The sequence below is a fragment of the Globicephala melas genome, chromosome 15 (assembly GCF_963455315.2).
Source record: "Globicephala melas chromosome 15, mGloMel1.2, whole genome shotgun sequence".
Lineage (NCBI taxonomy): Eukaryota > Metazoa > Chordata > Mammalia > Artiodactyla > Delphinidae > Globicephala > Globicephala melas.
The window spans coordinates 18933918-18949098 of record NC_083328.1 but is presented as its reverse complement, the minus strand read 5'-3'; the positions used below and the strand labels follow the sequence as shown (position 1 = coordinate 18949098).

The following is a 15181-nucleotide window of genomic DNA, read 5'->3' as shown; positions in this document are numbered from 1 at the left end:
AAACACATGATGTACAGTCCCCAGGGAACCAGTTGTTAACTCAGTCCCCAGAGAATACAATAGAATGTGTCACTATTTAGGAATAGCTGTGCCCCATTGTATCCTCTGTGCCTAGCACAGTGCCTGAGCCACAATAAGCATTAAATATATATTTATTGACCAAATATTATAAAAATGAAAACTTTATGAAAAGTGAAAAAAGCTCAGGAGCTTTGGAACTTTAAATATTAGCACTCATCAACGAGTTCCATAAATCTCTATGCTGGTTGTGAAACTGAGATTTTGATGTGGGTCCCACTGCAACACACCCAGGTGAAGTCAACGTCGACCCAACAGCTTCCAGGCCACGAGGAAACAGACAAGCTTGCAGAACCCTTGAGGAGTTTCAGTGGGTTGTCTTGTCAGGGTGAACACATCCTCATGGTATCTCTAATGTAAGAGGCCAGGTACCACATGCTCTGATATGTTCTCCATCAAGGCATTCATACGACGCAGCTAATGAATTCACAACCAGCATCCAGGTTATGCAAGAAATGTCACTCTTTATTTGATTAAGTTCCACGCTGAGCCAGCAACCTGCTTAGCTGGTGGGAAAATCTCTGTTCTCTTTATTGAGAGTCACTTTACTCTTGTGACTTGCCCTGTGGGCATGGGGTTTTAGGTGGAGTAAAGTATTTGGGGAGGTTCTTTCTAGTCTTAGTCCGTACTCTTTACCTGTAATCATAAGCCCATATGGCACCTTGAAATTGGGACGTTCCACCTCCATTCTGCGCCTGGGCATGAAAAACTTCACTGGGGCTGAAAGTCTGGGTGTGTCCAAGGCCCAGCCTGGTGAGTGTAACACACACAGTCCTACCAAGACTTTCAGGCTCTGTGGGGCTGTGGATTAATAATCCCACTACTAAGGATCCCATCTCTTTCTTTTTGCGGTGGAATCTCTCTCCTCTCAGCTTTTCCTCTTACTCACCATCCTTGGGCACACACCATTCTCCCATCCTCCTCCAGGATGCCCACTGTCATCTTCCTGGTGATCTTAGGTTTTCACAAAGGCCAGAGAGAGATGTTGTCTTTCAGGAACTTTGACTTTCTGCTCTGAAAACACTTTGAAGAAAGACAAAACAAAGGCCTGGCTACCTTCTTAGACTAAGAGAGGGAGAAGTTCAGATTCCAAAGCACAAATGCACTCTTGTTCTTGTAATTCTTCAACACATTAACATCTCAATAAATTATCTTGCCACAATGGTAATTTGGAATAGTATGTATCTCTGGACATCAAACCATTCTAGATGTCAATGTCGTTTAATTTCCCAGGTTTTCTGTGGCTATGGGTGTGGGGATAGCCTCTGAATCCCCTTGACTCTGTCAGTAACGAGATCTCTGCTGACTTGGAAAACTTCTTGCAAACAGAACAGTCACAAATCTTCACAGGTAAACATCTGCACAGCTCTGTGGATTGTTCTGGAAGCTTTCTCTTAACATTAAATTGGCATTTCATCAGAACATCACTTACTAGTCAGAAGTGTTCCTATTCAAAGGCAATACAATCTAATTCTCTCTGCAAAATAGGCCAGATTACACTAATGAATCTCTCTAGAGGGAATATTTATCCGAATTTGAGTGTCATTAGTAAATATGGCCCGAATAAACATTTCCTGGGTACCAAGGGCCGAGGACTCAAGGAGAGAAATATCCTCAAGGAACTCAGTTTAAGGGGGAAATAGCCACACAATTTTTAAAATATGAGGTGATAAAACATGAATAAAAGGCTCTGGTGCATAGTGGAAGAGCCAATAGAAAATTCATAGAAGAAATGACCTTTGATCTGGGTTGTGAAGGACACATGAATATTTTTCAGGTGGGGATGAGAGAGGGGGCATTCCAGGAAGGAGAGCAGCCAGAGCAAAGGGACCAGGGCAGAGCTCTGCACACTCCGTGAGGCGGGGTGTACGAGCGTTTGTGTGCGCCAGGGCGGGCATTGGGAAACGAGGAGCAGGGGATGGTCGGAGGTGGTTTTCAGGAGGAGAGCAGGGAGTATAAGAAGTTTCTCTAAATCTGTTACCGAAAGTGGGGTCTGGCTGCTTGCCACTCTAAAGCCAGCACTTGAGAGGCGAGGTTGGTGGAAAGGAAAGTTTGCTGTCTTCTGGAGACCAGTAGCTGGGGGTGGAGAGGGGTGGGAAGGCTGAACTCATGTCCAAAGGCTGAATCCCCACTGACAATCAGTGGGCAAGAGCTTTTAAAGGGGAGTTTCAGGGGTAGAAAGGTGGAGGGAAGAGGCTCCATGCAGAAACAGCAGTCAGCTCTGACAGTCATCTTGGAATTGGTCCTGCGGTGGTCTGATCAGCATCATTTGATTGTTCTAAGTACAGTTAATCTTCAGTCCTAGGGTCGGTTTGTTCCCATTTCCTTCAGGCCAATTCTCGGAATTGTGGCAGCTTATGTCATGGCTACAGACTGATCATCTTGTAGTTAACTTCTTCCACCTGGTAGGGGTTTCAGTATCTATAAGACAGCTCACGGGATAGGGCTCAGAATATTACCTATAGCCCTTGAGGAGGAATTAAAAGTCCTTGACTTTGTTAATGACTAAACTATTATTATTATGTCCTGTTTGACTGCTTTCCTTTACTTCTGTATTTTCCCACTTCTCTGATTAAAATTATTCTTTGGCTAAAGTTTTTCTACAGACAAAAGGCAAGTGGAGGACATGGCAGGGAAGGACCACAGGGTCCTGCTCTGTTTCAGATTGAACCTAGTTTTATGACTGACATGTAAATCTTTTGTGTAGTTTCTCAAATAATGCTATCAGTAAGACAATGACTACCATGACTGCTACTGTTCCTACTGGTATAGAGCTAGTGTTTGTTGCTCTCTTACTAGGTCTGAAGTTGACTGTATTTTAGGGATTGTCTTACTTGATCCTACCGTCTCGATGAGTAGTTCTCCTATAATCCTCGTTTTATAAATGTTGTTCTCCGTATTCTCACATGTTACTTTCTGTTCTGGCTACTATTCCAGATGCCTAAGGAGCTCATGTGTTTCTATGTGACTGGCTTATGCCTTCAGTCGTACAGTTTTTGTTCTTGTTTTTAATTTTATTTTTTAGAAGGTTAAAAGCCCTGTTTTGAGGCAATATGAAGTTGCCTGGCATGGTGTCCCCTTACATCTGTTGCTATACCACTGGATGTTTTGACCTCACCATTTTGACCCCTCTGTTTTGACTTTGGGAACACTTGTTCCTGCTCTTTTGACCCTGAGAACATTTTGAATCCAAGACTTGTAATTAGAATCATATCAACTCAGATGGACTCCCCATTCAGAAAGTGTTTTCCGCAGTAAATTCCATTAAGCCAATTTAATCCCTTGATCAATTTTCTCCATAGCAGTTAAACCATTTCCAAAAATGTTAACTCTTACTAAAATTATTTTCATTTGGATCAATTATTTTCCATTTAAAATTTGAAACAAAATTTGATGTATTGACTAGGCATTATCCAAGCAAATTTTATTGATTCTGGCTTCTACTTTGTGTAATAGTCCTTATTTCTATTAAGTCTATTTTTTTCCTGGGTCAAAATATACAAATCTAATTTTTTTAAAAAACAAAATTTGATTCTTCTGTCAATTTGTAGTCAGTAACAAGTTGTGTTTTGTGGTTTTCACTGTTATCAGTTTTATTTAGCATTGATTATTTATACCAGTAATTTAAAAATCAACCCATCACAAACTGAATTAAAATAATGATGCTTTCTATTTCTTATTCACAGGAAATTGTGAAAAATGTTCTGTGCACACTTGTATGAAAGAAAAAAAGATTAAAGAGAGAGAGAGAGGAGAGAGAGGAACAGAATATGAGGAGGACGAAAGAGACAGAGATAGAAATAGAGATGTAGAGAGAAAGACATAGATGGAAGTGAGACCTAGCAAATGAGAGAGAGAGGAAAAGAGAGTTTGAGAGGGAGATTGGTTGAGAGAGAGGGATGCTGTTTGCTAAGCTTTCAAAACTTTGTCAGAATTTAAATGTCCATGGGGGTCAAAATGTCAGGATATGAGAGCAGTGTTTGCTATTGATCAGTGATGGAGAGTAAGGTCATCCTGAGCAGAGGAGCTGAGGTCCTCATTAGCCTTAGGGAGGAGCATGGAGGAAAGGTCTGAAGCCAGCAAGAGTATCCAGAGAGCAGCATGCAAGGCACTGCTTGACAGTATGGCTCTCCAGCTTCACTACAAAAATACAGACTACTAGGCAATACCAACCTGATATCCCAAATCACTTGAAATAACCTGTAGCTGAGGGTCGTGGACTCCTGTTGTCTTTAGCATTTTCAAGATGAGAGGCCATTGGTGTGGATTTATATTGTATCTTACAAATCCAGTAGAAAAGAGGGCTGGTGCCTTCCAGGACCTCATTTTCAATGACTAGCCATTTCCTATTGGATGAAGTTCAACTTCTGTTAACACAGAATACTAGATCCTTCACAATCTGGTTGGTGTCCGCCTCGCAATCGTCCATGCCAGTGGACACTTCACTTAGGCTGTTCCGAATGTTTACTGTTCACAGAGCACTATGATGCTTCCTTGTTCTCTCCATGTTAGTGTTGCCTGGAATTTCGTTTCCTGCTCTTCTGCCTGGAAAACTCATACATATCCTTCTGAGCCCTTCTTGAAGGGGTTCTTTCTTCTGTGAATTAGGTAGAGGGTGGAAGAGACGTGGTGGTGGGGATACTGTTTTGAATGTGAAACACAGGGGAGTGACTGGAGCACAGTGTGTGCTGGGGGCAGACAGAGAGGGGCTTGGAGGTGATCCAGGACTAGGAGGGGAACTAAGAGAAACAGGCAGTTAGGAGGGATTGGGGACATAGTGAGGTCTGAAGGAGATTGGGGGAGATGTAGACTTAGACTTGGAGGACGTTACAGAGAATGTGAGGGGAGGGAGGATGTGAAGAATTAAGTGTGACTAGAGGTAGCTGGAAGGCAGTAGAGATCAGGGCCGGGGAGAGTCAGTTGTGCACACCTCTGTCCTCTATAGCACCCCATGAAGACCCTAATACAGCACTGAACACATTGGGTACTGGATGCTGTGTCATTTGCCTTCCGTAATCTGTGAGCTCCTCTCTCAGCCCTGGGCCATGGTTGGGAGAAGTGTGCAATGACTGAGCCTCCATCCCCATGGGAGAAACTCTCTGTAAAGAAGGAATGAGCTGGGAGGCAGTACCCCCACCCCCCGACCAGTCTTTAGGAGGTACCTGCTCATCTTTCCGCAAGACAGTCTCTACCACATCACCAAGCTATGCTGTTAAAGCACCAGAAGACCACTAGTTCTAATTCAGATTCCCCCCAGCATTCTCCTCCATGGCACCTGTTCATCTCCCTCACTGGGTAGAACCCAGGTTGTGAAACTGGAGGTCTTTACCTGAATTTTCTCTTGAACTTAAGGTCTCATTAGGTTCTCTGTCTGGGCTCTGTCCTGGGCTGAAGGTGAAGATCATTTGCTAAAAGTTAGGAGCTAGGTTGAAAGAGAAATATAAAGTGAGTTCACCTAATAGGGACATTTGGAGGAAAAAGTGTCTGTGATTCTCTTATGAACTGCTGCATGTGACTTGTGTGACCTTGTGTAAGCCGTTTGATCTGTCTGAGCCTGAGTTTCTACATCTTCAAAACGGGGATCAAATAGCTATCTTGTAGAGCTGTTGTAATAAGTAAATGTGTTATGGTACATTTAATGTTTATTTTTTCTATTTAGATTCTAATACTGTTTCAATTGATTTTTCTGTCTGGTTTAAGGTTGGAATTTAACTTAATTTTTTCCTGAATGAATAGAAAATTGTACAAAACACCTTTTATTGAATAACCCCCTCTTGCCTTCATCAATGAGAAATTCCATATTTACCATACACTGAATTCTGATCTGTCCATTTCTGGGCACTCAAATTGTGTTCTATTAATCCATTGGCCTACTCCTGGGCTAGTGTCTTACTGTTTTAGTCTTGCAGTTTCACAATCTGTTGTGATGTGTGGTCCTCTATCATTGTTCTCCTATTACGAGATTTTCTTGGGCTGTTCTTAGGCGTATGTTTTTCCCCCCTTGATGAAGTTTCTTATCGAGTTACTAAATTTTTGATTTGGAAAGTACAGTTTTTAAAAAAATGATCTAGCTGCTTTTTAAATGTAACACCATTTTTACTTGAAAGAACAATGACAGATAAATGATGGTTATTCAGATATGGGTATTTCCTGAGAATGAATGAAGTGAGTCTATAACTTTAAGGAAGGCAACTGACAGTATTGCAGATGCTCAAGTTCATCCTCCAGGGGAAAATTAGAGTTTCAAAAAACGTGTATGTGCCACCCACCATGAGCTCAACAGCTTCCCAATTCTTAAAGACATTTCTGATGAAATGGGTGATATTAACTGATGCAATTTAAAAAATGTTGCATAATGAAATGCGTCACCTTTTGGAAGTTCTGCAAAGCTCAGTGAACCAATAATTTCCAAATGACCAATACATGATGTTGCAAAAGCATGCAAGTAAAAGACCCATCAAACTATATGATTTACCAATGTATTTTAATGTAACAGAATATGAAAAGTTCGTTGATAGGATTTCATAGTCTGTATTGCAAATAACGCTTAAGAAAATAAGCGCTTGTCAAGTTTGGGGATTGTTTCAAGAAGAATATCCATAATTATCTGAAAACATTGTTACAATACTATTCTCTTTTCAGTTACACATCTGCGTGAGGCTGGATTTTCCGTATTACTTCAACCAAAACAACATATCACAGAAGACTGAATGCAAAAGCAGGTAAGAGAATCCAGCTCTTTTCTATTAAGTCATATGTTAAAAAGATTTGCAAAAAGTATGCAAAATAACACCACTCTTCTTGCTAAATGTTTTGTTTTGGAATAAACTATTCTATATATTTATTTGTTTTATTATTTTATTCTTCATAAAGATATTTTATTATATTACCATGTAATGAATTAGTTATTTTTAAGTGAACAAATAGATTAAAATTAAAAAAACATTCTACTTTAATTTCTAATGTGGTAAAATTTGCTACTTGTAATACACACAAACAGATTTCTCTAAGACTGTAAAGGGATCCTGAGGTCAAAGTTTGAGAACTACTGGTCGAGGCTATGCTGCTGTCCAAAAGGCCATGAGCTGCAGATGGCATCGCTAAAAATATGGAAACAGCCTGGGTCCCTGCAAAGATCCCTACAACTCACATTGGATTGTTATGTAAATGAGAAATAAACCTTCACTGTATTAAGCCCCTTAGGTTTGGTAGTATAGCCTAGCCTAAGCTGCCTAACGCACACACTCAGATCTGCGCTTTAGGGAGATGATTTCGGAGGTGGTGTGAAGGATTGGTTTGGGATGGAGATGAGGATTCAGGATGAAACTGAAAACAGGGAAATGAATTGTGAAGTCATTTCAGTGGTCCAGTCCAAGGTCTGAACTGAGGCTATGGTAGAAGGCTACAGAGAGGGAAGAACAACTATAAGATGCATCAAAGACAGAATTAGCTGTATTTGGTTAGCAGTTGTGGGGAGGTAGGAGGAGAAGGCAGAGAAGTCTTAAGATGTTGAATTTTGGTCCTGGTGGAAATAGTGAAATTATTTATGAGATCAGTAACTCAGTATGCCTAGAAGAAATTTTATGTGTTTTGAAGGGAAAGGAAATGATGATTTCCATTTGAACACTTGAGTTTGTGTTGCCTGTGGGCCATGCAGAGATAAGAATAACAAACACTTAGGTGGTTCTTACTATGTGCTATGCATTATTTTAGGCACCAGACATACTAACTCATTTAACATACACAACAATCTTAAGGAGGTACTCATATTCTCCCTACTTTATAGTCATGGGAGGCTGAGGCATGGGAGTGAAGTGATTCATCCAAGTGAGGTGATCACCCAGCTAGTAAGTGACAGACTGGTGATTGACACCCAAGCACTTGGGTCTTAGACATTACTGTGTTATTTAGACATTATGTTATTCTGTCTCCTTATGTTATTCTATCATTACGTTATTCTATCTCTTGATACTCAGCAGCTAGTTAATAATCTGAGTCGTGGGTTCAAAGAGAGTTCTGGGTTGTTCCAAACATTAGATTGTGTATTTGTAAATTCCATCAGAAAGTCACTTATGTCAGCAAGGATAATACTTTCCACTTTCCCTCTGTCTGGCCACATCAGGAGCAGCAGGATTGAGTTAACTCCGCTAAACAGTCCTAGCCTGATGGCCCATCTGAAGGTATGGCAACTCCTGTTAGATTTCCCTACTTCACAGAAGGAGAACCCAGCCTATCACAAGCTGGCTCAGAGGACCATGCCTTTAAAACAAACAGGGGAATGTCTTTGAAAGAATGGGAGTAGCCACCAGGGTTTTCCAAGAACTGCAAGGATTCATCTTTGCTGAGTTGTCTTCTAGACTCTGGATGAATGAGTGCCTGCACTGCACACCTCCAGGGGGCATCATTCACATCTTATTCTGTTTGAATGGTGAGCTCTGGAGTTGCTTCGTGTACCGACATATCTCACTCTTACCATTAGCATCAGTTTCCCATTTTCCTGTGGACTGATTTTTGAGTAACTATGTTAATATTTGGCATCCGTTCTTGTGTTAAACTGACAATGATTAGGTCCTCAAGTCTGCTCTTACCTTATCAAACAAAATTTGGAATCTAATTTATGCTTATATCAAATCACAGCGTTTTGGCTTTTCCACTCCTATTCCATGTTTCCCGCTCGTAATGTAGGTGCCTCAGTGTTTGAGTGAGGAAAGAAAAGAAAGCTCTCAGTGCAGCCCAGGAAACTCTACCTAATACTCTGTGATATTCTGTGATAATATTCTTTTCTCTGTATGAGAAAAGAATCTGAAAAAGAATGAATATGTGTATATATATATAACTGAATCACTTTATTGTACACCTGAAACTAACACAACATTGTAAATCAACTATAGTCCAATAAAATTAAGAAAAGAGATATCTAGGAAAACAATAAGTTATCCGAAAAAAAAAAAGCTCTCAGATTTTCACATTCTCTGTGGGGCAGGGGGCAGGGAGGGAGGGGTCCTGATGGACATCTGCCCTCTCCATTTAGGAGACCTTATAGGGGAGGTAAAAAGAACATCCCCAGGACTTTAGTCATCTCAAGTTCCCTGCAACCCCATCCTGAGGAGCCTCTGTTAGAGCTAGGATAAAATCCACAAGAGATTTGTTTCAAGATGTACTGACAGTTTCCTCGATTTATAGCCTAAGTCAACTGAGGACCGTCAGCTCTTTCAAGGTAAGTGTACAATGGGCAGATGTGAAGTGCCAGGATGCCTCATTGAAATGAAAGCTTTATTCCTTTGATTCAGATCCATATGTGTAGCATGCTTCCTACGTTCTAGTCACTTTCATACAATTTTTTGAAGTCATTATTTGTATGCCAGATGTCAACGGCTTGGGTGTTCCTACAACCTTCAGCACACTGGGTTTACCTCGTCCTCTGAAGTGTAAATAAAATTGGTGTTGGCCTTGTAAACATCAGAGTTCCCTGGGGAGAGGAATGACAGCCTCTCTTTATAGAGGTGTGGGCAGGATGAAGGAGCCAACAAGAGTTGGTGAAACACACAGGAATAGCAACAGTGGGGAGCCATTACCACTGTGGGGGAGGGATGGAGGGAGAAGCAGTGTTACTGGAACCTGAAAGCCCTACATGTGGGATGGGGCCAGCCAGCCAGGAGTGGTGGTGGTAGGTGGGCTGAACCAGAGCCTAGTAGGGGGCCAGGTGTAAATACCCCCCTGTTCTGTCTCCTCTCACTCTCTGAGCTCTTGCTGTCACCTCCCACTGGCTGCTTCTGTCCAACAGGTAAGGGATGCCTGGGGATTCAATCTGCAGAAGTCATTACTCCCTAAACAGAGTAGAGCAGTGAAGAGTGAGAATGGGACTGGCACCAATTTAAACCCCATATATGGTAGAAAACCCATTTTTTTCTAGAATTTCTTAGGGGGACTTACGCTAGAAGCAGGAAAGGAGAACCAGAAGAAACTAGGTTACACTATCATAAACAACCAACCTCTACACCTTACCATGGCTTGCTGTTGTATCGTTGCCATGCAGAGCTCAGCTCTATGCGGTCTCTCAGGGGCCCAAGCTAATGGTGCTCTGCCTTCCGGTAGGTTCTAAGGAGAACAGGAAGTCTTCTCAATGCTGATGGTGAAAGAGAATTGTGCATGTGCTTTTCACTGCTTCATTGTGAAAATGACAAACATCACCTCCACTCATATTTTATTGGTCGTCTCTTATTTTCTAACATCCGTTCCCTACCCTACTTGAAATCCCTTCCTCTCTCCTTTGAATTTCTCCCTTCTTCCCATTAGCTTACTTGATGCTAAAATCCTGTTCATTTCTTATTAAAAAATTCAATTATCTCTTTTTTACTTACCCTAGATGAACCTGGTTTTGTTTAGAATGTCTTATTTTATAAGCCAAACTACCTACTGAAATATGTTCTTATGAAAAGATAGATCAGTTTCCTTCTCAGAGGAGTTTGGAGGTCACCTTTTAAGGAGACTCATTTTTGTTCCTTCACATATAATTTCTCCATTAAAAAAAGACAACTGAGAGTCAGAGAAGGGGGGGTGAATTACTTATGGTCATACAGGATTTGACTGATTTCCTAACCCTGCGTCCATAGCTCTTTTCTTTATCCTGTACCATCTCCCTCTCTGTATTCTCTTCTCGGAAAAACCACCCTTAGCTTAATACCATCTGCCTGGTTTTTCTTTAATCTTGTGCAGTTGAGCTCTGCATATAAAGAAGCCAACACCTTGGTGAGAATCATTAATTTTCAGAAGCTTTTATTTCAGTGACTCCAAAGATAATTGCTAAAAATAGGTGCACTCCCTGCAAGACACAGTTAAAATCAACTTATTTTGTGGTCAGGGTTCCCAAAGGAGTGAAGATGTGCAGAGAATACAAGTGTTTCAGCAGCCGTGACAAATCTCCCCCACGGATGGGCGTGCAATAAATAATGATTTCTCAGAGGCAGCCTTTGGTGCTCGGAGTTGGGGTGGGTGGGTAGAGATGCCTGGAGATGTCCAGATAGGCTTAGGTTTTTCCAAAAGGGAACATGCATCATTTCCCATGAATGCAGGAGTGCAATGGGAGAAAGGTTACTGGGGACCTCACACCTGGGATTATTGGTATTTCAAAACTCCACAAATATCTTCTCTGTGTGTGAAACCTTCAATTAATGTTGGTAATACTCTTTAGCATCTGTAGCAGATCTCCCTACTAGTATAAGTTCAAGGTCTAAAAGAAATTAGCAGCCAGTCCTATTTTCTCTACTCCCCACTTTGGCCCAGCGAGGAAGGTAGTTCTCTTAACTCTTCTGCTTTTTAATAAGTGTGGGGAGGAAGCTTATGCAGTTGGGCAAGACTTGGCTTACCTCCTTGTTCTGTGTACCAGTGGGCATGCTTCCATCCTTCCTTCTCTCTGTCCGTGGTTTTCCTCCTTCCATCTCTCCCCCCACTCTCTTTCTCCTTCTCTATGTCTCTCCCTGCTTCTCTCCATCTCTCCTCCTTCCTCTTTTGGACCTGCCTTCTCCCAGGTACAACAAGGGTTGGCATGTCTTTCTCTTTCGTTTATTTTTTTTGTTTAATAACATTGGAATTTTATTATTAAACATATTTAAACATTTGACATTTCAGAAGAGTGATATTTAGTCTTCACTGTAGCTGCTGGATTGTTCTAGCAGTCACTGAAACACACGTTTCTCAGTTTTTCAAGTGAGAAAGGTAGAGAAGCAAAGGATCTTGAGGGTAATATCTCATTTTTTTCTAACACTTTCTTTTCTTCATATTCTTTTTCAAAATTTATTTACTTATTTTTATTGAATGTCTTTCTCCTTTTGAAGATCAGGCAGCCTCTCCTGTGTTTGTGCCAACTTCTCAGCCTGTAACTAACTAGGTGGGTAAATCTGGATCATACTGGTCTCAAAGCGCAGATTTGTAAGGAGAGCCATGTAATGCTCTCCAGCTCAGCTAAGTTAAAAACTCATTCTTCTCTTGATCCTCTTCTGGGTCTTTGCATCTTTTCCTGAAATTGGTTAGGATCCATATAGGGAGGAAAGGGCATGACTGATGTCCCTGAATTTTCAACATAGAAAGAGTTGGCTGGGAAGTCTTAAAAATTCCACACAAGGGGGAAAAAAATAAGAAAGCATAAAAAGAAATGAAAAAAATTTCCACACAAGGACTAGCACTTGAGGAAAAAGAGCAATGTGGTAACAGATGCTATTGATGGGGCCCCAAAGGCCAAGGTCAGCTCTTGGAGGCAGAAGGTTTTAGCAACTGGAAGACTTTAGTATGGATGAACATCAGGGGCCTTTGACCTGAGTTCCAGCACCTTATTTTGTAGACACAGGGGGTTTTGACAGATTTGGGTCATATATTTGTAATTTCAGCAGAACTTCAGCTGGGGCCCTCAGACTCGGGGCCTGGGGTTAGGGAGAGAAGAGATTCATCCTCCGGGATCAAGAAGACTTTTCCAGGAACTGAAACAAGCAAAGGTTCTTGTCTTGGTTGGAGATACTTGTATTTTTCTTGAGCCAAGTTTTTCTCAGCTACCTTAGGAATAGCTGTGTTGGAAAAGGCAAGGTCTTCTTAGGAGCTGGAGGAACGTGGGCTTCTCCTTAATCATAGCCACAAGACAAGAGGGCCAGAGTAAAGACTGGGTAGATGTATTTTGTGCATCTGCTCCATGCGCTTGGCTCACCTCTAATTTCAGTGTTGGTGCTGGAGGACCATTCCCGTGGATGCTGGCAATATTCTGCTAGTATCTTATCTCCTCCTTCACACCTCAGTGTATTTTTCTGAAGCCACATGACAGCCTGGAAGAACAGGGAAGTTAACAAACCCTGAGGTAACCCTCAAAGGATAGAGGATGGGAGAGAGCGAACAAAGACCCCTGCCACCTGTCCTTCATAGGGACAATCCTGAGGTGCAGTACTGTTCCTCAAAGGGTCACCAGTGGGGTTGAGTCCCAGCTGCCCACAGCATTAACCAGCTCAGAACTGCGCCATTGTGACGTTTACCCTTTTCCTGCCTCATTCTCACCACCCCTTACTGTTGCTTCCAGGGGTTACATTCCAAATAAGTACTCAAGTCCTCAACTATTACTGCTTTCAAGGGAACCAAATTAAGACACTAGATGATCCCTTGTGTGTCAAATGCTTGGAGGACTAAACTTTGGCTAGTGGAATTCTAGTTGATTTCTTTCTCCCTTTATCTTGTTTCTCATCCAGAGTTAAGGGACTATGAGTGTTGAGTTCAGAGAAAGTAAGAAAATAGGTGGTAGAAAGGGATTTTTAATGCTACCTTTTCAGTACTTAGGGGATTAAAAAGTAGGAAAGGCAAGATTTGGGGCAAAAGCATATGACAGAGCTCATCACTTTTATTTGAATTAGTGCTAGCAGAAGCAGTACTGGGACTTTGCCAACCATGGGAATTATTAAATTTTTAGATCTTTCCCAGTGGTATGAAGTTAAAAAATAATGGTGTCATATTTATTGTTTTAATTCATACTTCTTTAATTATAGAGTATTTTTCCTTATATTTATTCATCATTGTTATTTTTTTTCTGTAAGCTGAATATTCCACAAATTATTTAACAAATCACTTAGATGATATTTAGGTCAAGCCGTCTTTCTAACTGTTGTAAGAAATACTACAATATACATATGGAAAAACACCCAATCTTTCTCATTTCTAAAGTATAGCACATTGAAAGAACAATGTCATTTTTTCTATACATTTTTGTTGCAAATCTTGAAATGTTTGGTAACACCAATGTATACAGTTTTGCAGGGGAATTGGCACTGAGATTGACTGTGCAAATCGGTACACTGTTTTGAAGGCACTTGGACAATTTCTATCAAAATTTAAGATAAGTCTATTCATTGTTGCAGTGTTTCAAGAGAATTTGTCCTGCAAATATGCTTATATGAGGTCCTAACTATTATGCTTTATTGAGTGTGGGGGGGGTGTGTGTGTGTGTGTGTGTGTGTGTGTGTGTTAGTCTATGAATGAAGAATACACTAGCCAAGATGGAGAATTGATAAAGACTTCTGGCTCCTTCCTGAATTTATCCTGGAGACGTTGCAGAAGTAAGAGAGATTTATGGATCCTAGAAAGCAACTAAAGCTATGGGATCATTTGGAGAGCGTGAAAGTGATAGAGTGTCGGTATGAAAAGGTACAGAGAGGTCCAGGTGCCACAGATGGCAGGTAGGCAGGGTGAGAATGTCAGAGTTGGTCCCCTCTTTGCTATTGCAGGCAGGGAAACAGTGCTTCAGCCCAGTGCTAGCCTGAGGCAGGTGGAATAATAACAAGACAGGGCTGGAGTTCCATGGGGGTGGTAAGCTGATGGCAAGGATGGCTGGTGAGCTGCCTGATCTCTAGATAATCCCAACAGAGGGTGGCAGCCAATGGAGAGCAGTGTTGTCTGCAGCCTAGAATCTGGTCCATTCCCAGAAGAGGATAGGGATAGGGCCAGTAAAGGGACTGTGAATGAGTTGTTACATCAGGCTCTCTGACCTGAAAGATCCTCCCCACAACCTAGTTTACCAGGAGAAGTACAGAATAGGATCAAGGATTTTGCCACCAACCCCATCTACTCCCTCCCTTTATTCATCACAGCCAATGTATCTGATAGTTCCAAAGGAATAGGAGTTCATAGGAAAATGTAGCAAGACACCAAATTCCATAATCTAGGCCATAAGAAGCAGAAATAATGATAGAATTTTTAAAAATAAGGGAAACCAATATCCTGATAGGAATAAACAAAGACCTTAGGAACATAAACTGGGAATAAGAAGTTTTGAAGAACCATTTGGAATCTGGGGCATGAAAAATATATTGTAAAAAATGGAAAATACATTGTCAATGGGTAAATTAGGCAGCAGAATGAATACAGCTAGAGAACAAATTAGTGAACTGAAGGATTCAGCCAGTGAACTGTCCCAGAAAGCATTTGGGAGGGATACATCTTTGGAAAACAAGAGGAAAGTTAAGAATTAGAATTCTAGTAGGAATCTCAGAAAGAGAAAAAGAGTAAATGGAGAGGAGGCAGTAATTTGCCAGAATTAAAGTGGGAGATGGTATTTAGGCAAACAGCTAGGACCTTC

At 41.3% G+C, this 15181-nt stretch overlaps 1 protein-coding gene across 5 annotated transcripts in view; it reads left to right on the top strand.

Annotated features, from left to right (window-relative positions):
- LOC115861121 (uncharacterized) overlaps window positions 1–15181 on the top strand; it is a 341531-nt gene that overhangs the window by 73449 nt on the left and 252901 nt on the right. For all 5 annotated transcript variants that reach the window (XR_009558973.1, XR_011376722.1, XR_009558975.1 and 2 more), the window contains exon 2: window positions 6721–6800. The gene's annotated coding sequence lies outside the window, so the exon portion shown is untranslated. The remainder of the gene's footprint in view (window positions 1–6720; window positions 6801–15181) is intronic.